This window comes from Heterocephalus glaber, unplaced genomic scaffold (genome assembly GCF_053883595.1).
Source record: "Heterocephalus glaber isolate CG9 unplaced genomic scaffold, H.glaber_assembly_v1.0 deba00001707, whole genome shotgun sequence".
Taxonomy (NCBI): Eukaryota; Metazoa; Chordata; class Mammalia; order Rodentia; family Bathyergidae; genus Heterocephalus; species Heterocephalus glaber.
This window is the reverse complement of record NW_028258427.1, coordinates 2103853-2127851: the sequence shown is the minus strand read 5'-3', so window position 1 is coordinate 2127851 and position 23999 is coordinate 2103853. Positions and strand designations below refer to the sequence as shown.

Below are 23999 nucleotides of genomic sequence, written 5' to 3'. Positions count from 1 at the left end.
TTGGCCGCCAGCCACAGGGACCAGAGCAAGGCTGCATGTAGCCTCCACTGCCAGAAGCAGAAGCCCCCTCTCTTATTGATTAATTTATCAAATTTTACTTTTTTCATTCTCTGCTTCTCCACCCCTTCTACCTTTATAACTACTAAGTTTTATGAATCTCTAGATATCTAATTTTATGCTTTTAGTTGTTCAATACTGTTCTATTGTTGACATAAAGTTGTTTCACTTAGTAGATATGTACTGCAGGTCAAAAATAGGTCAATATCTGGTTTGTTTTAGTGTTTATGCTACAATTACAGAACTCTTTTCTTTTTTTTCTGGTACCAGGGATCGAACTGAGGACCTTGTGCTTTCAAGGCAGGCAGCAGAACCACTGAGCTAAATCCCCAGCCCCCTACAGAACTCTTTTCTATGGTTAAGGGTGGTACATTTTTAGTCCTTAGGATTTGTCAATACTCAGTTTGTATTGAGCACTATAATTGATGTGGATTTTCTTAATATAGCCAAATTGATGAAACTATTGTTCTGGAAATCTTGGAAAGAAAATACATGGAGACACAGAATTCAGGTAAAATAATAAAATTCCTACTCGCAAGTGGGTGGGACTGCCAGAAACTGGTCTGGTTAGTATCCGCTAGCATTTCCCTTTTTATAGCCTTTTTAGCCATTATCTCATCCCTAGTGGTCTTTGATGTGTAAATATAATTCCAGTTCCTATTTACAAGTCACAGACACAAGATAGGCATATATACATTGTAAACTCACCCTGGTATTGCAACTTTGTTAGGTTAATGAAGATACTGGTTAAAGAGTCAGATTACCTTCAACAAAAACAAGGAGAGTTATGGGAAAAGCAAATCTTAAAAGAACACATTACTTATTTTGCTTCTACAACTACCTTAATATTCAATCTATTAAGTTATCTAAAACTTTTCCCTATCATTCCTCCCTCTGTTTACTTCAGGATAATTCTTCTATCCATTATAAGTTCTATCTAGTTTATCTACATTTCTTAACACTAGCATTTGGTAGTGTTGAGCTGTAGCACTGTGCTACTGTATAAATTTTGAAATCTATTGGCTGACACAAGGACCAAACATTAATACTAATATTATAACAAGAAGGGGACTCAGAAGAGGTCCTATCCAAGCTTTTTTCATCCTGCCCAAGTAAAATTAATCCCACAGGACAGCTCTCCTATACCAAATTTCTCATCAAGAGCCTTGATCTGATCTTTTAGTTTGTCTAGTGATGCTTGCACTACATCAGATTTATTTGCATAATAACAACACTCTTTGCCAAGAAATAAGCAAGTCCCTCCTTTCTGGGCTGTGAGCAAATCGAGAGCACACCTATTCTGTAATATGACATTGGCCAGTGAATCTAGTTGGGTTTCTAAAGCCTGAAGTGCATCTCGAATTTCCTCAAGATCTTTTTAAATTTCTTGTCCTAATGAAATATATTACTCCTTGTAGCCAAATAAGATCCCATGGGGCTGGCATATACACAGATATAGGATTACATTGACCTCGTTTCCAATTGTTACAATTACCAGTGGCTCATCCAACAAGGGAGCCATTGATCCAAACTTGTGTTTTCTCTTTGCAATATAATTTTTCATTAGAATAGTCCCCCACAGTCAGAAGTTACCCCAGGTCCCCCATAATGTTCTTTTAGGCAGGCATCAAAGAATATTGTAAATGGATAGCCTTCCAGTTCCCCTTTACCATTTTAAAAGTCACATATCGTTCATCATACTTTTCATTACTAGGCCTAAACACCCACAGTTCAAAAACAAAGAAACTTAAAGCAGTGGTGATCTGGCACAACACAATAATCCGTGTCATCCTTGTTGATGCTTCAATTCTTCAGCCATGCCTTGACTCACCAGCCTCCAGAGTGGTGAAAGCAGGGCTTTGAGTGCGTTGTCTTTCTTGGCTTTCAGCGTCGATCTCGGTGTGGGATCTTTTTCACTAGGGAGTGGTGGATCCACAGTTGGATCTCGGTGACCTTTTCAGCTGTGGGAGTAACCATAAATGTAATATACAGTCCTTCCCATAGGGTTGCAAGGGTGTCTCTTTCCAATTTTTAACATAAATTAAATCACCAGGTTTAATCAAATGTGTAGGAGTCATAGTGAGTAGGTTTTCCTTTGATCTCAACTGGCCTTGCATATTGTTAAATGCTTTACCTAACTCTAGGATTTGCAATTCCATAGTGGAAGTTCCCAATTGAGTAAGGTTACCTGTAAAGTCCCTAAGTATGCAAGGGGGTCTTCCAAACAATATTTCATAAGGAGTGAATTCCATATGGCCTGGAGTGTTTCTTATTTTTAATAAGGCCATAGGGAGCAAGTCTATCCATGGTCCCTGTGTAGTTAGACAATACTTAGTTAAGGCAGTTTTAATAGTTCTATTCATCCTTTCTACTTTTCCAGAACTTTGTGGCCTATAAGCAGTATGTAAATACCATTTGATGTGTACCATTCTAACCAAAGTTTGCAAAGTATCTGCTATAAAAGCTGGTCCACTGTCACTCCCCATAGAGAATGGGAGGCCAAAGCAAGGAATAATCTCCCTTAACAGAACTTTACACACTTCTGAGGCTTTTTCTGTTAGGGTAGGGAAAGCCTCAGGCCATCCAGAGTATGTACAGATGCAAACTAACAGATACTTATAATCTCTACAGGGTGGCAATTCTGTAAAATCCAATTGGATATCCTCAACTGGGCTAGTACCAGCTCTTTGAACTCCTGGGAGTGGTTTTGGTCCTGTTGCAGGATTTATTTTCTGGCAGGTCTGACATCTCCAAGATACCTGTTCACATAGAGCAGCCACAAGAGGAATATAGAAATATTTTTCTAGTAACTTCTATAGTGCAGTCTTGTCCCCATGCATTAACTCATGATACGGCTTTACCCAAGTAATAGGATGAAACTTTAGGAATAACTAATCTCCCTTTTGGAAGTACCCAAATATCTCCTTGGGTTTTTTTTTGCAAGCTGTTCCTTAGCCCAGATGTTCTCCTTGTCTGAATATATTATAGGAATCTGTGGCTTCTGAGCACTTTGTCATGCAGCTTTGTCCAAGTCAGCACAGCCATCTGTAATTTTTGCTTGGCAGCCTTCTTGGCTTCCATGTCTGCTCTATTATTACCCTGTATAATGAAGTCTTTGCCTTTCTGATGTCCTGGGCAATGAATTATTGCAACTTTGCTAGGTTCCCACACTGCCTCCAGCAACTGTATAATTTCCTGTTTATTTTTAATTAGTGTCCCTTCTGCCATGAGAAGACCTCGCTCTCAGTAAATCATGCCAATGATGTGTAATGTAGCAAATGCATAGCAAAAGTCCATATATATTTACCTTTTTACCCTTTGCCCATCAGAGTGCCTGTATGAGTGCCCAGAGCTTAGCACACTGTGCCAACTAAGGAAGGGGCCCTGGCTAGGATCACCTCATCCTTCATGGTTACCTTATATCCAGCATGATGAACCCCATCTTCCATGAAGCTGCTCCCATCCATTAACAGAACAAGGTCAGCATCAGACAAGGGTGTCATTTGTAGGTCAGGGTGGCTGAAAAAGAGCTCATGGGTGACACTGAAGCAGTCATGATCAGGAGGGCCTGTCTCCATGGGCAAGAAGGTAGCAGGATTTAAATCTTTTACAGTAATAAACCAGAAGCGCGGGTTCTTACAGAGAAGGGCTTGGTACTGAGTAACCCAATTATTTGAGAGCCATTGATGTCCCCTTGTGTTCAACAGTTCCAAGACTGATTATGAAACCTGCACAGTCAGTTCCTGACCTAAAGTCAGCTTGTCTGCTTCTTGGATTAATAAACCTGAGGTGCCAAGGCCTGAAGGCAAGGAGGCCACCCTTTTGCTACTAGATCTAAATTTTTAGACAACTATGCCACTGCTTGGCTCCACGGGCCTGCTTCTTGGGTTAATATTCCAAGGGCCACATGTTTCTTTTCAGTCACTTACATCCAGTATGCCTAAAGCAGGGGCGGCTGCTAAGGTCAGTTTTAGTCTCTTAATTTAAAAGCTTTTTTTTCCCCCTGTAGACCAAAGTAAATGATTTTTTTTTCCTTTAGAGCTTTGTAAAGTGGTTTAGTGATCTATGCAAAACCAGGAATCCAAATTCTACAAAAGCCTGTCGCCCCAAGAAACTCCCTCAGCTGTTTCTTATCTTGTTCATTTTTCCTCTTAGCCCGTTCCTTCTCTCTCGCTGAATCTCTTCTCACATACACTTTTTTAGTCAACTGTAGCAAGTATGTTATATTCATACCCTCCCAAGTTTTTTGCTTTTGAATTTTCTTCTAATATCTTGAGCTAACTGGGTCACAAAGTCATATTAACTAACTGATGGTTATCAGTAACAACAGGATCAAAAGGTGTATACATTCTGTAAACTTTACAGAGCTACTCATAAAAATCTCTCAGGGTTCTCATCAGGCTACTGGCATGTTTCTAGCACTGTAATCATATTTATAGGCCTTGTACTTGCGGCTCGTATCCCTGCCAGGAGGGCTGTCTGATAATTGCTTAAGCTGTCCTGGCCTCCTGGGGTGTTGGGGTTCCAATTGGTCTGCTCATTCACTGGAAATTGCTGTTTATGTCAAGCATCTGGATTTTTTGTGCCTGCCAGCATTCTAGGAGCATTGATCTTCTTAATTTCTCCTAAAACTCTCTGCATTTTTTTAGAAGTTAACAAAGTTTTACAAAGTTCTTTACAGTCCTCCCAATTAGGACAATGGGTAGCAAAAATGGAATCAAATAATTGAAGCATTTTGGAGGGGTCTTGGCAGAGAATAAATCACTTTTTCTCTGGACCTAGCCTCCTTTGTCTTTTTTAAGTCAAATCGCAAATACTGCACACCTTGGTCTGACATATTTGTGCTTTTTTCCAACAGTCTTTTTTTCTAACTCACTATAAAGGAGGAGGTCATATTGTAACCTGTTGGCTCTTAAACCCTTGAAGATGACCAATGTACATATATTATAGTAACATATTTAGAATTTAACCCTTTGATGACAACCAATATAAACATATTTAAACTTTTCATAACAAACTTGAAACCAACAAACACATATTTTTGATAAATCCCTTTTGCACATCTTTTGACATACCTAGGCCTTCTGGTCTTGTTTTTTTTTTTTATCTTTCTAACAAGACAAACATACAAAATTTTTTTATATCAAAATTGCATCTCTTTTACTTATAGCTTTTTAATATGTGTTTTTTATCTCACTGTAGACCTTTTATCACAAACTTGTCTTTAGCTGTTAAAATTTTAAAGTGTCCCTTTTTTGTTCTCAGATTGTTACACTTTAAATTTGGTTGGCTGCCAATAGAACGGTAGTAACCTTGAGGGTTTCTTTTTATCAATAAAGTACAGAAAAGAGCAAGTTAACCCTATAATTACAATTGAAATGCAACCTCCCATCCCTAGTAAATGGGGGTGGTTGGATCCTGGGGCAGGCGAAAATGCAAATAGTCATGCCCAGAGGACACCACCAAAAACTAGACATCAACTAAAGAGGGCTATAGTAGAAACAAAGCTTTCCATTACAATCAACCTGCAAGCCTCAACACAAAAAGAAACAAACAAACAAAATGGACACCTGAGAAGACAAGGCAACAAAATAGCTCCCCAAACCCCCAACTCTCTTAAAGCTGATCCATGAGTCATCAATGGAAAGGAATCAAAAGCTATACCCCTGAATTATTGAAATTATATAAGAGGAGATAACAAAACAGATCAATAAGATATCTGGCAAGCTCACAGAAGATAAAAATAGTATGTTAGACAAAATACAATGATTAGTAAATTTACAGAAGGTACTAATAAAAAGCCAGCAGAGGGCCAGGGATTTAGCTCAGTGGTTTCGCTGCCTGCTGCGCAAGCGCAAATGACCGGAGTTCGATCCCCGGTACCAAAAAAAAAAGCCAGCAGAGTTAAGTAAAATGATGCAATACATGAATGACCATCATAGAAAAGAATTAGAGTCCATAAATAGGCTCCAAACAGAAAGTCAGATTAAAATTTCTATCAAAAGTATAGACAGCAGAATAGACCAGTGTGAGGACACTTAAAGAAACTAAAAGATTGGGCTGTGACTGGTGACCAATTAATGAGTGATAACTTAAAAACAATAAGAAAACATGAAAAATGGATCCAACAGCTCCCACATGATGCAAAGAACACTAAGATTAATTGGAATTAGTAAAATATCATAAGACAGCACAAAAGGCTTTAAAAGCCTACTTCAATAAATAAGCCAATATTGTCAAAATGCCCATATTCCCAAAATTGATATACAGATTTAATACAATCACAATAAAAATAGCAAAAACATTCTTCACAGAACTTGAGAAAACAATCCTAAAATTCACATGGAACTAGAAGAGATGCAGAATAACAAAAGCAATCCTGGGTAACAAGGGCAAAGTGAGAGGCATCACAATTCCAAACTTGAAGTTATATTGCAAAGCTACAAAGATTAAAAATAGTATGGTACTGACACACAAAAAAAACAGACACGTGGACCAGTTGAATAGAAGAATATAGGATAATGGGCTGGGGATTTAGCTCAGTGGTTTCGCCACCTGCCTTGCAAGCACAAGGTCTGGAGTTCAATCCCCAGCACACACAAAAAAAAGAATACAAGATGCAGAAACAACCCCAAGCACATCCAACTATTTGATCTTTTTTTTCCTGGTACCAGAGATCAAACTCAGGACCTTAATTCCCAGTCCTTTTTAAAATTTTCAACTATTTGACCTTTGACAAAAGGGCCAGAATCATAGGGTGGAGGAGTGATAGCCTTTTTAATAAATAGTGCTGGACCACTGTGGAAATCATTATGGAGATTCCTAAAAAAAACAGAATTAGAGGTCCCATTTGACCCAGCTATTCCCCAAATTAAAAGCAATTAAAAGCATCATACCACAGCAATATATGCACACCCATGTATAGCAGCATAGTTTGTAATAGCTAAATCCTGGAAACAATCCAAATGCCCATAAACTGATGAATGGATTAAAAAATGTGGTTTTAAAAAATATAATGGACTACTATTCAGCCAAAAGAAAGGATAAACTTGAGACACTTCTAGGTAAATCAATGCATCTTGAGAACACTCTCTTAAGTGAAATAAATTGAACACACATGTGTCAATATCATATTGTGCCAGGGATTTAGCTCAATGATTTTGCTGCCTGCTGTGCAAGCGCAAGGACCCAAGTTTGATCCCCAGTACCAAAAAAAAAGAACTGTTGGCTGGGGATTTAGCTCAGTGGTTTCGCAGCTTGCTGCACAAGTGCAAGGACTCGAGTTTGATCCCCGGTACCAAAAACAAACAAACAAAACAAATATCACATTGTCTGTCTCATATGAGAAACTGAAAGTGAAAATAAGGACCAAAAAGAATAATAAATATTGTGAAATAGGAAGTAATTGTTCAAAAGTATATAGAATGTGAGATACTTTGTCAATATTTAAAACGTTTTATGCAAATAAAGGTATAGTATTAGTAGGAAATGAGCTGAGAGATAGACTGGCAAATATATTCAAGATCATAATATACAATGTACTGACCATGATTATTCTTTAATAATTTTTGTTATGAAAAATTATTTTTTATAGAACAGCTTTTATATTCTTTATTAATACCTACTTGTAATACATTAAAAATTAAAAAATTATATTAGCCAGTGAAATTATCTATTTCATTGTTTTTCTAAGATTTAATTCTTAGTTATAGTTACTAGTTTTCTCTTTGGTATATTTTTCTGTGGTGGGCCTTGCCCCCCCGCTAGAACTCTTGAGTGCCTTTTACGGACATATCCGGGCCTGCTGCAAATCTACCCGGCAACAAGGAAGTAGCCCCAGTACCCTCCTCTTGCTCCTCCCCTCTAGCCCTACGGTATATATGTTGTAACAGCTTCTGCAATAAATGAGACTTGATCAGAAACCTGTCTTGTCTCCATCTCTCGTGTCCCCTGTCCCCTCTCATCCTCGCTCCCCCTCTAGGGTCTCCGTTGACTTACCCGCGGGCCGGGACAAGTGGCGCCCAACGTGCGGCCAGAGAACGGGGGATCCAGTGAAGGACGCTGCTCAGGGGCCCTAAGATTAAGATTGAGGAACAAAGAGCACACTCGACACGGGAGAGGCTTGCAATTGACGTGGACCTGCCGTCTTTTTGCACCTCGGTAAGTTGAGCAGCGATTATGGGACAGGGCATTAGTCAGCACGAATTGTTTGTGCAAGGTCTCAAGAAGACATTACAGGCACGAGGGGTAAAGGTTACAGTCAAACAGTTGTTAAGATTTTTTGATTATATTAAAGATCTCTGTCCCTGGTTCCCTGCTGAGGGAACCATTGACGAACAGAGATGGAAAAAGGTGGGGGAAGCTCTCCAGGATTATTATGCCACTTGCGGACCCGGGAAGGTCCCTATTGCGGCGTTCTCATATTGGAATTTGATTAATGATATTATTTCTCATAAAGCGAGGGATCCACTGGTGGCGCAGGCTATACAGGCTGGGGAGGTAGCTCTCCGAGATGGTAAGGGGCTGACACCCGCCAGTGATTCTGACGCAGTCTCCCGGGCCAATATGGCGCCGGGGCCCAGGCCCGTTGAGACCACGACTTCTTTGTCAGACAAAGAAGAGGACTTGATGTCCTTTGACAGTGACGACGATCCCGTCCCCGACGGACATGACGTCCCTTCGGACCAACCCCAAACGGCCACGAACCCTGCCAAGCCCTGTAGGGCAGGGCCTCGCCGAACCCCTGCTTCCTTGCTTTCCGCCACCGCCTCTAGGACAGCCCCACCCTCGCAGAAGGTTCCGCCCCTATATCCCTCCCTTCAAGCCTATCGTGGCCCGCCTCCGCCCCCAGATCCGCCCCAAGAGGGCTCCGGGTCGGAGGAGCCCGCGGGGGGAGCATTGTGGGGCGACTCCGGATATCCCCCTCCTTATATCTCTTCAGGCCCCGACACTCCCACTCTGGCATGTCCTGTTGTTGATCCCCAAAAGGAACTCCGGGACAAAATAGAATTTCTAAAAGAACAGATAAGGTTAGAAAAGGAACACCAAGAACTTATTACCCAGCTTGAAGGCTTAAGAACAGGCAAAGCCCATAAAAATGTCCGTAGAGAAGACAAACTTAAGCCACGACCCCCCGTTAGAGGGGCGGCCCCTAGGGTGCCATCCGGGTCGGGAGTATCCCTGAAACTTAAAAATGCGGAAGCCTTTCCCGTAACTAAAACTACTGACGCACAGAGACAGGCGTGAAGACACCACAGTGGTTTTGATTTTAAGGTCATTAAAAAATTTAAAACGGCTGCAGCTCAATATGGGGCCAGTGCACCTTACACCATGGCTATTTTAGAATCGGTGGCAGAAAATTGGCTCACCCCAATTGATTGGCAGACTCTGGCCCGCGCCACCCTTACAGGAGGTGATTATTTATTATGGAAATCTAAATATGTTAAAAATTGCCGAGAAACTGCTAGGCGCAATGCTCAGGCGGGGAATGGATGGGTGCTTGACATGCTCCTTGGGGAGGGGGCCTACGCCGCCAACGACCAACAAATACAATTTGATGCGGGGTTATATGCCCAGATTCAGACCGCCGCCACTAGGGCCTGGAAAAAGCTCCCCTCCAAAGGAGACGTGAGTGCCTCCCTCACTAACATTCGGCAGGGCCCAGACGAGCCATTTGCGGACTTTGTCCACCGCCTTCTCACGGCGGCAGGCCGGATTTTTGGGAGCGCGGAGACAGGGACAGATTTTGTTAAACAGCTTGCTTTTGAGAACGCCAATGCCGCCTGTCAGGCCGCTATCCGCCCCTATAAAAAGAAAACTGACCTTTCCGGCTACATTCGCCTTTGTTCTGAGATTGGGGCCGCCTACCAACAGGGCCTTGCCATGGCGGCCGCCATGCAAGGCTTCACAGTCAAACAATTTTTGCAACGCCACGTCGGCAATAAGTGTTTCCGGTGTGGGGCCACCGGCCATTTTGCTAGAGAATGCCCGACCACTAAAATGCAGGGCCCCAATGCTCCGCCCCCCGGGCCCTGCCCCCGATGTAATCGGGGGAGGCATTGGGCGAGTGAGTGCCGATCCAAAACTGATGCCCAGGGCCGACCCCTTCCCCCTCTTAAGGATTCGAATTCGGGAAACGGGAAAGGGGGCCAGCCCCAGGCCCCCAACTCCAAACAAATTTACGGGGCGCTCAATTTTGCTCCAATAAACAGCAATCCATTTCAGACCTCATCAGAGCCACAAAAGGAAGTGCCGGATTGGACCTCAGTGCCACCACCCACACAGTATTGACCCCAGAAATGGGAGTCCAGGCCCTCGCCACAGGAGTCTTTGGACCCTTACCTAGAGAGACTTTTGGCCTCGTAATAGGCCGAAGCAGTAGTACCATAAATGGGCTGTTGGTTTACCCAGGAGTGATAGATAATGACTACTCTGGGGAAATTAAAGTTATGGTTTCTTCTCCCAAAGTTATTAATACCATTCAATCAGGCCAAAGATTTGCTCAATTGCTACTCCTTCCCCTTCTCTCTACCTCTAATAAGGCTCTAAACAACGCCCGAGGCAGCCAGGGATTCGGCTCATCTGATGTTTACTGGTCAGAGATACTTTCAGCACAAAAGCCTCTCGTGACCTTGTGGTTAGATGGGAGACAATTTTCTGGGCTGGTTGACACTGGTGCCGATGTAACTATCATAAAGGGAGAGGATTGGCCTCAGGCATGGCCATTAAAAGACACCCTCACCCATCTCGGGGGTATAGGTCAGAGTGAAAATCCTAAACAAAGTGCCAAAGATCTGACCTGGAGAGACCAAGATGGTAATCAGGGCACCATTCAACCTTATATCATTTCAGGGTTACCTATTAATCTATGGGGAAGAGACTTACTATCACAAATGGGGATAATTATTTCCAGCCCCAATGAAATTGTCACTATGCAGATGTTTAAAAATGGGTACATTCCAGGAACGGGACTGGGGAAACACCCTACAAACCTTACTCACCCCATTGAGCCTGTCCCTCGGCCCCCTCGGGCAGGGCTAGGCCATTTTCCATAGGGGCCATTGACACTCCTGCGGCCCATGCTGAAAAGATTACCTGGCTCTCAGATGATCCAGTGTGGGTCGATCAGTGGCCCCTCTCTAAGGAGAAATTGTCAGCAGCTCAACAGTTGGTGCAGGAACAGCTTCATGCTGGCCATATTATTCCTAGCCACTCCCCTTGGAATACTCCCATTTTTGTCATTAAAAAACGGTCGGAAAAATGGAGACTCTTACAAGATCTTAGAGCAGTTAATAAAACCATGGTACTCATGGGAGCTTTACAACCTGGTCTCCCTTCGCCGGTAGCCATTCCCCTTGGGTATTACAAGATTATTATTAATTTAAAGGATTGCTTTTTCACCATTCCCTTACATCCTGCTGATCAAAAACGCTTCGCATTTAGCCTTCCAGCGACCAATTTCTGTACCCCAATGCAGCGCTTTCAGTGGCTGGTTCTGCCCCAAGGCATGGCCAATAGTCCCACCCTGTGCCAGTCATTTGTAGCCGCGGCACTCCAATCCACCCGAGACAATTGGCCTCAAATGTATATTATCCATTACATGGATGATATCCTTGTAGCGGGGCAATTAGGAAGTGAGGTTTTAGCTTGTTATGCTGACCTTCGACGGGCACTTGAATCTCATGGCCTCCAGATTGCCCCTGATAAGGTTCAACTAAAAGACCCTTATAACTACCTCGGATTTCAGATGAAGGGACGTCACATTTCCTCCCAAAAGCTTACCTTGCGGCTGGACGGTCTTAAGACTTTAAATGACTTCCAAAAATTGCTAGGAGACATTAATTGGCTTATGCCCTATTTAAAGCTCACTAAACATGACCTGAAGCCTCTCTATGATACCCTACAAGGTGATAACCACCCTACTTCACCTCGACAGCTCACTGCCGAGGGGCGCAAAGCCATCAGTACAGTGGAACAAGCCATTCAAAATCAAACAATTACTTTTATGGATTATAACTCTCCTTTACAGTATATCATCTGCAAAACCTCCCTCTCTCCCACTGCTGTCTTTTGGCAAACCGCTCCCCTTTTGTGGGTTCATCTCCCAGTTTCCCCTAAGCGGGTCTTTTACCCCTATTATGTTGCAGTTGCAGACCTAGTTATCTTGGGCAGAGACCATGGAAAGATGTACTTTGGAAAAGAACCTGATGTCATTATCCAACCCTACCCTAAGGACCAGGTCGATTGGCTTATACAAACCACCGATTCCTGGCCAATTGCTCTTGCTTCTTATTCAGGGTTATTGGACAACCACTATCCTCCCAGCAAACTTATTGACTTTGCCAACAGACATGACTTCATTTTCCCGAAGATCACTTCTTGCTTTCCTCTGCCAGAGGCTCTACCCGTTTTTACAGACGGTTCTTCCACTGGAATGGCTGCCTATGTGTGGGATGATAACATTGTCCAGTTCCGAACCGCCCACTCTTCGGCCCAGTTAACCGAGCTCCAGGCAGTCATAGCGGTCTTTACCGCATTTCCTGCCCGAGCTTTTAATCTCTTTACTGACAGTGCTTACATTGCCCAATCTGTTCCCTTATTAGAAACATGTGGACTGATCAAACTTGCCTCTCAGACTGGTGGTCTTTTCCTCCAATTACAAGATCTAATCAGAAAACGATCCAAATCCTTTTTCATTGGGCACCTTCGCGCCCACTCTAACCTACCCAGCCCACTTGCAGAGGGCAACCGCTTAGCAGACCTAGCCACAAGACCTCAGGCTTTTGCCTATTCAATAAATACTGATGCCCCCAGTCCGATTGACCAAGCACAGAAGGCACACCAATTCCATCATCTTAATGCTCACACGCTTCGCCTTATGTATAAGCTTACTAGAGAACAAGCTAGACAAATTGTTAAGGCCTGCCCTACGTGCACTCTGCACCTTCCTACACCTCATCTGGGAGTTAATCCTCGTGGCTTGATTCCAAATGCCCTATGGCAAATGGACATCACACATTACCCTAAATTTGGAAATCTTAAATATATACATGTCAACATTAATACATATAGTGGATTCATATTTGCCACCCTGCAGTCTGGGGAAGCTACTAAACACGTCATTGCTCATCTCCTCACTGCCTTCTCAGTGCTTGGCTGCCCACAACAAATTAAAACAGATAATGGTCCTGGCTATATCAGCTCTGGCTTCTCCAAATTTTACAAACAATTTACAATAACACATATAACGGGAATCCCATATAATCCACAGGGACAAGGCATTATAGAAAGGGCTAATCTCACACTTAAAATTACTTTAGACAAAATAAAAAAGGGGGAATGGTATCCTACTAAGGGGTCTCCTAGAAATCTGATATCACATGCACTATTTATTCTTAACTTCTTAAATTTGGATGCCAAAGGTTTATCTGCAGCCAATCGTTTCTGGCAACCAGAGACGCAACGACAATTTGCCTCGGTGATGTGGAAAGACCCCCTGGACCACTCATGGCACGGGCCGGATCCTGTACTTATCTGGGGCCGAGGATCGGTGTGTATTTACTCCAAGGAAATGAAGTCAGCCAGGTGGCTCCCAGAACGCCTAGTAAAACAAGTTGATAGGTGTGCTGATGATGCCGATGACCTGACGTTGTCCAATCTTAACCAGTTAACAATGGCGCCTACAATTACAATCTAATAATCATCAAGAGTATAGTATAATTCAATTTGGCTAGTTATATTTGGGTGCACCCTAATTTTATACACTGTCTTATATGTTTGTCTATTGTCTGTTGTTTGTGTTTGTACAGTTGAGCTCAATATGTTCCTTCCTCTTCAAAGGATATTCGCCTATTGTTAAATTGACTTATAGATAATATTATTAAACTAAAGACATGCTTTTCTTCCCAGGTTGTGTTAATTGATCAAAGTACCACTGAAATTTATTTTATGAAAGTGACGTGCATTGTTACCCACACGCAACAATCAAATTACAATTAACAGTTATAAAATAAAAAGATATATATTCTTAATTGTTTGTCAAAACGATTATAGATGGGAACTCCCTTTGATGAATATAGAAGTGGCCACCCAGAAAATGATTATTCTGGTCTTAATTCATTAAAGGGACCCCCTAGTAAATTTTATATTATATAATCTTATGGGAGACATATCACAATGAATATTATCTAAATATGTTATAAATTGATTGTATTGGTTGTCCTTGATATTTAAGCACTAAATATGTTGTTACAAAACGTTCATATTGGTTAAGTTCTGAATATGTTATTGTAGCATGTCCACATTGGTTATCTTCAAAAGCTTAATCAGGGTAGCTTAACTCTCTTATTCACAGTCTAGCCTTAAATGAACATTGCTGTTTTTATGCCAACAAATCTGGGATCGTCAGGGGAAAAATTCGCGAACTTCAGGAAGATTTAAACAGATGACGACAAAAATTCACTCAAAATCCCCTCTGGACTGGCCTCAATGGTTTCCTCCCTTATCTCCTCCCTTTGCTGGGACCCTTATTGGGTCTACTCTTGCTCATTTCTTTAGGGCCCGTACTTTATAACAAAATCATGGCCTTTCTTAGAGCCCAGATAGAGGCAATAAAAACAGCGCCCATACAGGTCTACTATAATAGATTGGCAATGGCTGACCAGGACGAATGTCGGACCATCGATTAGGTCCTTGCCGTGGTGAAGTGTTCTCGCCCCACCTGGTGAGTGGGCTGGCAAGCCAATGACGGGCAACTGAGCAAGCGTGCCATGCAATGAGAGAGCCCTCGTGTGCCGCCTAAGACAGGTGCCAAAGCCTTGATTCTCTGGTTAACCGATGACGGGTAAGGTGCACGGTGCAGACACGTGTGTTGCTCTGACCCAAGACAGGCTCAGCCCCCGCAGGCTTGGCTCTCCTGACGCCTTTCTAAAATTATAATTTTAAAGGGAGGACCTGTGGTGGGCCTTGCCCCCCCGCTAGAACTCTTGAGTGCCTTTTACGGACATATCCGGGCCTGCTGCAAATCTACCCGGCAACAAGGAAGTAGCCCCAGTACCCTCCTCTTGCTCCTCCCCTCTAGCCCTACGGTATATATGTTGTAACAGCTTCTGCAATAAATGAGACTTGATCAGAAACCTGTCTTGTCTCCATCTCTCGTGTCCCCTGTCCCCTCTCATCCTCGCTCCCCCTCTAGGGTCTCCGTTGACTTACCCGCGGGCCGGGACATTTTTCAAATTCATTGCTTCCTGTTTTTGTCTTTATTTCTTTCATGTTGTTTCTTTTGGCTTACTTTTGCTTTCTTCTTCTAAAATGTCTCCATTTGAAAGCTCTTCTAAATAATAAAAATAATTTAAAAAATAAATGGTGCTGGAAAAACTGCCTATCCAAAAGCATATTGAGTCTAGATTCCTATCTCTCACCAACATCTCGCTAAAGTCAAAAGATGAAAGAACTAAATGCTAAAACAGAAACACTTAGCCTACTGGGAGATAAAATAGGTAAAACTCTTGAAGTCAAAGGTGTAGGCAAAGACTTTCTGAACAGAATCAATTGCACAGGAAATAGTCCTGAGAATCAAAAAAAGAAACACAATTAAAGAAACAACCAACAGTCAAAAGAACACCTACAGAATGGAAAGAAATTTTGCCAGCTGTTCCTCAGAGGACTAATATCTAGACTATATAAGAACCCAAAAAATGAGGCCTCCCCACAAAGATTCAATATAAAAATGGGCAACTGAAATGAATAGACACTTCATGGAAGACGTATAAATGGCCAATAAATACATAAAGGCATGCTCAACATTTCTCTAAGCCATTAGAGAAATCCAAAGTAAAACAACACTGAGAGTCCATCTTACCTCACAAATAATGGCCATCTTCAAGAAAACAAATAATAAACTGTACATGGTGGTGCACATCTGTAATCCTAGAATTTGGGAAGCCTCAGCAGGAAGATTGCCTGAAATTCAAGGCCAACCTGAGCTACTTAGTGAGTTCAAGGCCCACCTGAACTACATGCCAGACCCTGTCTCCAAAAACAAAAAAGGCTGGGTGTGGTGATGCATGCCTATAATCCCAGGACTGGGCATGAGGGCCAGGGGTGGGGTGGGGTGGTTGCTGAGGCAGGAGGATCGCTGCTAGTTTGAGGCCACCCTGGAGGAGTTCAAGACCAGTCTGAAAATAAACAAAAAAATCAACTGCAAATGCTGGTGAGGCTTCAGGGAAAATGAAACCTTTTACATTTTTGGTGGGAATGTACAACCACTATGGAAATCAGTATGAAGATTCCTGAAAAAACTAAAAATGAAAATTCCATTTGGCCCAGAAGTTCCCCTTCTAGGCATCTTCCCAAAAGAATTTAAAACATCGTATTGTAGTGATACACGCATGCTCATGTTTATAACAGCACAATTCATAATAGCTAAATCTTGGAAGGAGCCTATATGTCCATCAACAGATGAATGGATAAAGAAAATGTGGTATTGGTCCAGGGATCTAGCTCAGTGGTTCTGCTCCTGCCTTGCAAGGTTCTGAGTTCGATTCCTGGTACCTCCTCCCCCAAAAAAGAAAGAAAATATGGTATTTATATACAATGGAGTACTACAATGCCATACAGAAGGATGAACTTGAGCCATTTGTAGGAAAATAGATGCACCTTAAGACCATAACATTAAGTGAAATGAATCAGACACAGAAGTTTAAATATTGCATGGTTTCTCTTATATATAAGAAACCCAAATTATAAATAGATAACAAAATAGAAGATAGATACTAGAAAGTAGGAAGACAGATCTTTCTCAAATTGGAAGGAGACCAAGAGATGGAAGGAGGAGGTAGGGGAGGGAATGGGGATGAAAAAGAATTAAGATGTGGTATGCACACGGACAAACTCCCCACAAGGAGAGTAAATGTTATACACTGAAAATATCTACTAATAAAAAGTTATTATTAAACCCCATTCCCCTAAAAAGATCTTTAAGAGGCATATGTAGCCAAGGGTGGTGGCACACTCCTGTAGTTCCCAAACTCTGGGAGGCTTAGGCAGGAGATCACAAGTCTGAGCCCAGCCAAGGCAATATAAAAGTTAATGAAATCCTGTCTCAAAAATAAAGAAGGCCAGGTATGGTGGCACATGTCTGTAATCCCAGCACTCAGGAGACTGAGGCAGGAGGATTGCTGTGAGTTTGAGCCCAGCCTGGGCTAAATAATGAGCTAGTCTGCACTACATAGCAAGACCCTGTCTCACCAAACAAACAAAAAGAGCAATATGTATGTGAATTTAGACACAACTTTATACACATGAGTCTCAGGAATGCCTGGACTCAGGTGCTCAAAAAAATTCAGCAGTCTATTTTCATCTTTATCGTTTTCTGTCAAGCACATCTCCCAAGTGCTGAAAGAAATACATAGCTGTGTCAAAAACCCCAGTCTTGCCTTCGGTTCAGAATCACACCTAGATTAATCTCATGGGAGAAGGCCTGGGCGATTTGTCTAGGCCAAGTGCCCGTTGTTAGAGAGACAGATCAGGATGAGAAAAAGGGAGACTTGTAGCCAAGAAAAAAAAAAATCAGAGTACTGGGCTGGAAATTTAGCTCAGTGGTTCTGCCGCCTGCCTTGCAAGTACAAGGTCCCAAGTTCAATTCTAGGTACTGAAAAACAATCAGAATGTTGTCACCTGAAGAAGGGACACAGGCCAGGCCAAGTTAGCATATTCCCTTTATACTCAGTTATCTGTGTGTTCCTTCACTACACCCCAGGAACTCTTGGCTGGAAGCACTCTTAGCCCTCCCTCTCCCTTCCCCCCAGGTAAAAGTCCTGCTTATCCTATCTCTGGATCCTTCTAACATCTTGTTCTCTTTCTTCAAAACACTGATCAGTTCAAGATTATACAGTGATGTATGTATAATTGTTACCCTACTGTATACCTTTCCATTAGATTGTAATTTTCAAAGGGACAAGGTATTGGTGTCCCTACAGCCCATTACAGTAACTGGAACATAGTAAATAGTAAATATATTTCATTCATTTGATTATCAATTGGACACTGAGGATCTTAAGTCCAAGTAGGTATCATCCCTTTCTGGCTTCCATCCTAGCGAGGGAGACAAACATGTAAATCAATATTTACAATCCAACTACAATGCTTTCTCCAAGAATGGCAACCTCAAGGGACCCTGGGGCAAGAATATCTAAGTCAGGGCTGGGGATTTAGCTCAGTGGTTCCGCCACCTGCCATGTGCAAGTTTCCAAATTTGATCTGTCCCACCACCACCAAAAAAAAAAAGAATATCTAAGTCAGAGGGATCCAGGAAAGTTTCTCAGCAGAGTCAAGATGCTGGCCTATATGTAGAAAAATGAGAAGGCATTAGCAAGATGAAGGAGAGGAAGAAAGCCCACTGAAGTGTGCTGAAAGACATACACCCAATATGCAATGGCCTCACTCTCATGGGATTAATACTACATAGTAGTAAGTAACTAGACAGGAACTAGGTTCTTTAGCTAAGCCAATGCCTGTTTTTAAAAAATACAAAATAAAATATCAAAAGTGGAATTTTTTGGACAAAGAACTGGCTAAAAAAGATAGAGTAACTCTGATTTTATCAGTGCCTAGTAGGGCAATTGTCACATACTAGGTTTTCAATAAATATGTGAATGCCTGGTTAAAAATAATAAAATTAATATGTCTTGCTTAAAATAGAACACAAATCTTGCCAGGGATATAGCCCATTAAGAATCCAAGCAAATTCCTAAAGGCACACAAAAGAAATAAAGGGCAAAAGAAATTAGTTTAAAACAGGAAGATTTATATAACCCTGTCTATATAGAATAAGAATGTACCCAAGTTTCATATGCCATTTGCTGCCAAGATCTGAGATTGTTACAAAGAGAGGGATGGGAGGAGTTTGTTGAAGAAAATAAGATGCCAGGCCTGGACACAGGCACAGAGAATTCAACATTTGGAATTTGAAAAGAAAATTGGAGCACAAGTCTCTTTTGTTTTTCAGGCTTCCCATAATTACCACATTTGAGACCCAAATTTATAAAGAAAAATACTATTCAAGAGGATAATTTACACTTCATTATAGAGAAAGTTCAAGCATAGTCCACAGTTTCCCTCTAGCCTCACTGCATCTGTGATACAGCTGGATGAAGTGGAGAGGAGAGCTATAAATGGTTTATAAATCAGTGCATTGCAACACAAATTGAAGCAGTTGCTGCTGCCCAGGCTGGTGGAGAAATCAGTCTAAATTCTAGAGCAACGTTTGTGTTTCAAACCCCACAGTGGATTTGTCACCTCAGGATGCAAATGAGTGGAACCTGACAAAGATGGATGAGCTAATTAAAGGTGTCATTTCTAATCAGTGTTTCACAGCCTAGGCCAAAGGCCTATCCTTTGCTGAACACTGGCTATATTGAGGATTTCCCTAATCTCTCCTAAAGATCACTAAATCTCAACAATGACAAAGCTTTATCTGGATTTTTCCTGCACTAGTCAATGTTCTAAGTACTATATAAAATTAATATTGTGTCACAACAATCCCATTTTACAGATGAAGAAGCTGAGACACAGGGAGGCTTGATAGTTTACTCAAGGCCAGATGCCTGTAAATGGTAAAGCCAGTGTTAGAATCCAGGTGGTTGGAGTCCATAGTCCACACTCTCAAGCACTATGATAAGCTGTGTCTTCAGAGGGTGCCATCTAAACTATGCTGAGCCATTCCTTGTCACAGCCCCACTCTGCTAACTGTACCTGATTCTGTCCTCCCTCTCTCTTCAGCCCAGAGGTTCTGAAGGAGCTGCCTTCCCCCTACCCTGTTACATCAGTGGAAGCTTGACTAGAAGTGAGCCAGTCAACACACCACCCTTCCCCCGACTTCTATGATTAGCTCAGACTAGGATTGAGACCCAGTAAGAGCCAGTGAGTTATAAAGGTACTTTTCTGAGGCTTCTGGGAAAAAGAAGTTCATTATTCTCTCCTGAGCCTCTACAGCCCTTTTATCTGCTGTGAGGACAGGGTATACAAGGTGGAGACAGTACATAAGGTAGAGTAAGGAGGGATTCAGGCCACAGCACACACTCCAGGGGGCACTGCTAAGTATGAAATTGGACTCTTGCTACACAGTGTAAACAGGGCAAGATAGTATTGCCGTCATCTGTTTGGAACTATGAAGCTAGCCCCTCTTGGAGTGTCAAATAGCTCCACACTGTTCGGTTCCACGAGACAATACGTATGTTCCTATAAGTCATGTGAATCATAATGCAGCCTAATCAAAACAATCTCAATAGGGCTGGGGATTTAGCTCCCTGGTTCTGCCACCTCCCTCACAACCAAAAGGTCCCGAGTTTGATTCCCGGTACCAAAACAAAACAACAACAACAACAAACAACCTCAATAAGCCTAGTGAAAGCCAAGCTAAAAGCTCACTACTTAGTAGTGATGTAAAGAATAGTAAGCTTGCTGATCAAAGACTAGACAGAGACTCAAAGCCCTCACCATGCTAAAGACACACAGAGAGCCATGAATGTGTTTCTAAAATTCTCAAGTTTTACATTTTTATACAAAGGGAAGACAGCAGGATCACAGATAATTCCTCAAAACTGCTATAAATGGGTTAATTTTCATAATTATAGTTGACTCTTCTAAATGTTAAAATGATTTGAAATGCTGTCTCAGTGAGGCAAAGGGTCAGGGCCCAGAGTCTGTTAAAAATGTCCCAAAGTGAGCCAGAGATAAAAAAATAGGCAGGGTCCTGGGTTGGCCAAAGAGACTTTAGCCTTATCTATAATCTCTTATAAAAGAAAGTATTTGTAAATAATTCATATAATTAAATGTTAACTTTAAAAAGTTAGAGTTAAAAAAATAACCAGTCAGGGCTGGGGATTTAGCTCAGTGGCACTGTGTCTGATTCACAAGCACAAGGTCCTGAATTTGATCTCCACTACCAAAAAACAAAACAAAACAAGTCATATATTTATACTAACTTAGATTGGTGTTATCATACTTTTATATGGAACTCCTCAAATGAAGCCCTGTATAAAGCACTGTAGTAAACTTCTGTTAATGGTTTTACTTTTTTTGGTGTAGAATTAAAAATATGATAACTCGCTTCCTGGAAACCACTTCTGTTCACAACTATGGTTCAGGATCACAGCACCTGGGCCTGGCCTAGCCATGGGAACAAATATAATAATCTGCTTCCTGAACTCTTCTGGTTCTTTTTCCCTCCATAACTCTGGAAAAATACAGTGCAGGTAGTTTTTTAAATCTCCCTGTATCTTTCCCACAAGGGGGGAAAAACTGGCAAAGTGACTAAAACCTAAAGCTTTTGAACACTATCTTCAATGAAGCCAGATGATAAAGTATCTCCATGAACTCTAAAATGTAAAAGCAGGGCAGCCAGGTATAGTAGTACACACCTGCAGTTCTAGTGTTCTGGGAGGCCGAGGCAAGAGGATCACACGTTTGAGCCCAGCCTGGACAACTCAGCCATGTAGTGAGACTGCCTCAAAATAAAGGGGAGGGGAGGTGCTTCTTGATCAATGACAAAGGGCTGGGGATAGCTCAGTGTGAAGACCCTGGATTCAATCCTCAGTACTGCCAAAAAGAGATGATAGATAGATAGATAGATGTTCAGTCTAGGGTTATTATCCACTGTAGGATCACTATATTTATCATATAATTACAGACTACAACAGACATCTACATAGCCCTTTACTATCTCTAAGCTAATGATGAATAAGAAATACCCTTGCCCGGGTCAGGGATTTAGCTCAGTGGCACCATGCCTGCCTTGCAAGCTCAAGGTCCTGAGTTCAATCCCCAGTACCAAAGGAAAAAAGAAAAAAAGAAATACCCTTGCCCACCCCGAAGATAAGGCCCTCAAAAGTAGGTCAGGGAAAAGTAAACAAACAGAAAAAAGGGTTCATGTAGATAACCAAAAGAGATGACATAAATCCAATTAAGTTAGGGCATTTTCTGGGTACAGTGAAGGGCCTTTACCCCTTATAAAAACAGCTGGGAAGAAGGCCTCATGGGTCCTCCATTTTCCAGAGCTGCCTACTCTGGTAGATTTTTATTAGGGTAGCTATCTGTCTTCTTACCCCCTCCCCTTTCCTCTCTACAAATAAACGGTTTTCCTTTTGTTAAACTTTGTCCCTTTAATTTTTTATTGAGGCTGAGTTTACAAATCATGGGAACTGCTTGCCACAGCAGAGCAGCAATGCTTGTCCCCCAGATGTGACGTAATCATCAATGTGGATATTCTCAATTTGCCAATCAAATGACACAGATGAGCAGAATGGATCAAGAAACAAGATTTTAAAAATGTACTGTATACAAGAAACACATTTAACCCAAAAAGAAATTTATAGGCTGAAAGTAAAAGAATAGAAAACAGCCCGCTGCAGACAGGCAGGTCTGCAGACACCCTACCAAGGTCCCGAATCTGCAGAACATACTGAATCAGCCCCGCCTGGCAACAATCCACTGGACACCCCCCCACCCCCACCCCCACCCCCACTCCTCTGTACAGCCACCTGGTTCCACACTACAAAGACGCAGAGGACACCGGACCACCAGACCACGGTACTGAGTCCCGCTGCTCCCGACCCAGAGATAGGGGCTTCTGAGCCGCTGTCCCACTGCTCCTGGCCCAGAGGAAGGGGCTTCCGGGTCACCATCCCTCCCACTGCTCCCAGCCCAGATGTAGGGGCTTCTGAGCTGCCATCCCACTGTTCCTGGACCAGACGAAGGGGCATGCCGGCCACCATCCCTCCTGGTGCTCCCAGCCGAAGGGAAAGGGCTTTTGAGTCACCATCCCTACCACTGCTCCCGGCCCCTGTCCCACCTCTCCCAGCTCAGAGGAGGTAATCCGTGCAGGCGCTAATAGCATCCCGCCCCAGTCAAAATGAGAAAACATGTAAATAAGTCTCAAAACCAGACTTCCAGATCACCTGCAGCAACCCCAAAGGGAAATGAGATGGAACACTCTGATACTCAACCACCTGGACCCACTGAACTGGCAACCAAAGGGGATCTGGAAAAAAGGAAATCAGAAATAATTTTTCAGATAACAGGAGAAATTGTGCCCCTAGTGCAAGACATGATTAATAAATCTAGAGAGGAGCTCAGGAACATGATGGAATCCCAACACTGGAAACAAATGGAATCCATGAAACAGATGCAAATAGATTTCCAGGACACGAAAAACTCCATTGAAAGTCTACACAGCAGAATGAGCCAATGTGAGGACAGAATTTCAGATATAGAAGATAAGATTGCAATTAGTGACCAGGAAAGGACAAATTGCTTCAAAATTATAAGGGAACATGAGAAATCAATCCAGCAGCTGCTAGATGATGCAAAGAAGAATAATATAAGACTGACTGGAGTCAATGAAGAAACAGAAGAGTATGCAGATGACATAAAACAATCTCTTCACAGAAATAATGGCAGAAAACTTCCCAAGCAGGGGAAAAGAGCTTGACATACAGATAAGTGAGGCATATAGGACTCCAAAGAGCCTTGATCAAAAAACATCTACACATAGGCATATAATTGTTAAGATTCCAGAAACACAACAGAAGAACAAAGTTCTCCAAGCAGTCAGAGAAAAGAAACAAATCACATACAGGGGAAAGCCCATCAGAATCACAGCAGACTTCTCAACACAAACCATCAAGGCAAGAAGAGCTTGGAGTGACATATTCCAAGCCCTAAAAGAAAACAGCTTCCAACCCAGATTGATGTACCCTGCAAAACTATCTTTCAAAATGGATGGAGAAATAAGCTACTTTCATGACAAAGAGCACCTTAGGAACTTTGTGACTACCAAACCAGCACTCCAAAGAATTTTACACAATATCCTAAGAATGGACATTGAGGATCACAACCCCAGGAAGCAAAGCAGAATGAACCCATCTGCCATGACAAGAAATTAA

General features: G+C 42.2%; 1 long non-coding RNA gene across 1 annotated transcript; it reads left to right on the top strand.

Moving 5' to 3' along the window:
- Nucleotides 1-7963: 7963 nt before the first annotated feature.
- LOC147821761 (uncharacterized) lies at nucleotides 7964-13951 on the top strand. The gene is made up of 2 exons (XR_015446561.1): nucleotides 7964-8217; nucleotides 13479-13951. It is a non-coding gene; the product is annotated as an uncharacterized LOC147821761 (long non-coding RNA).
- Nucleotides 13952-23999: the final 10048 nt, after the last annotated feature.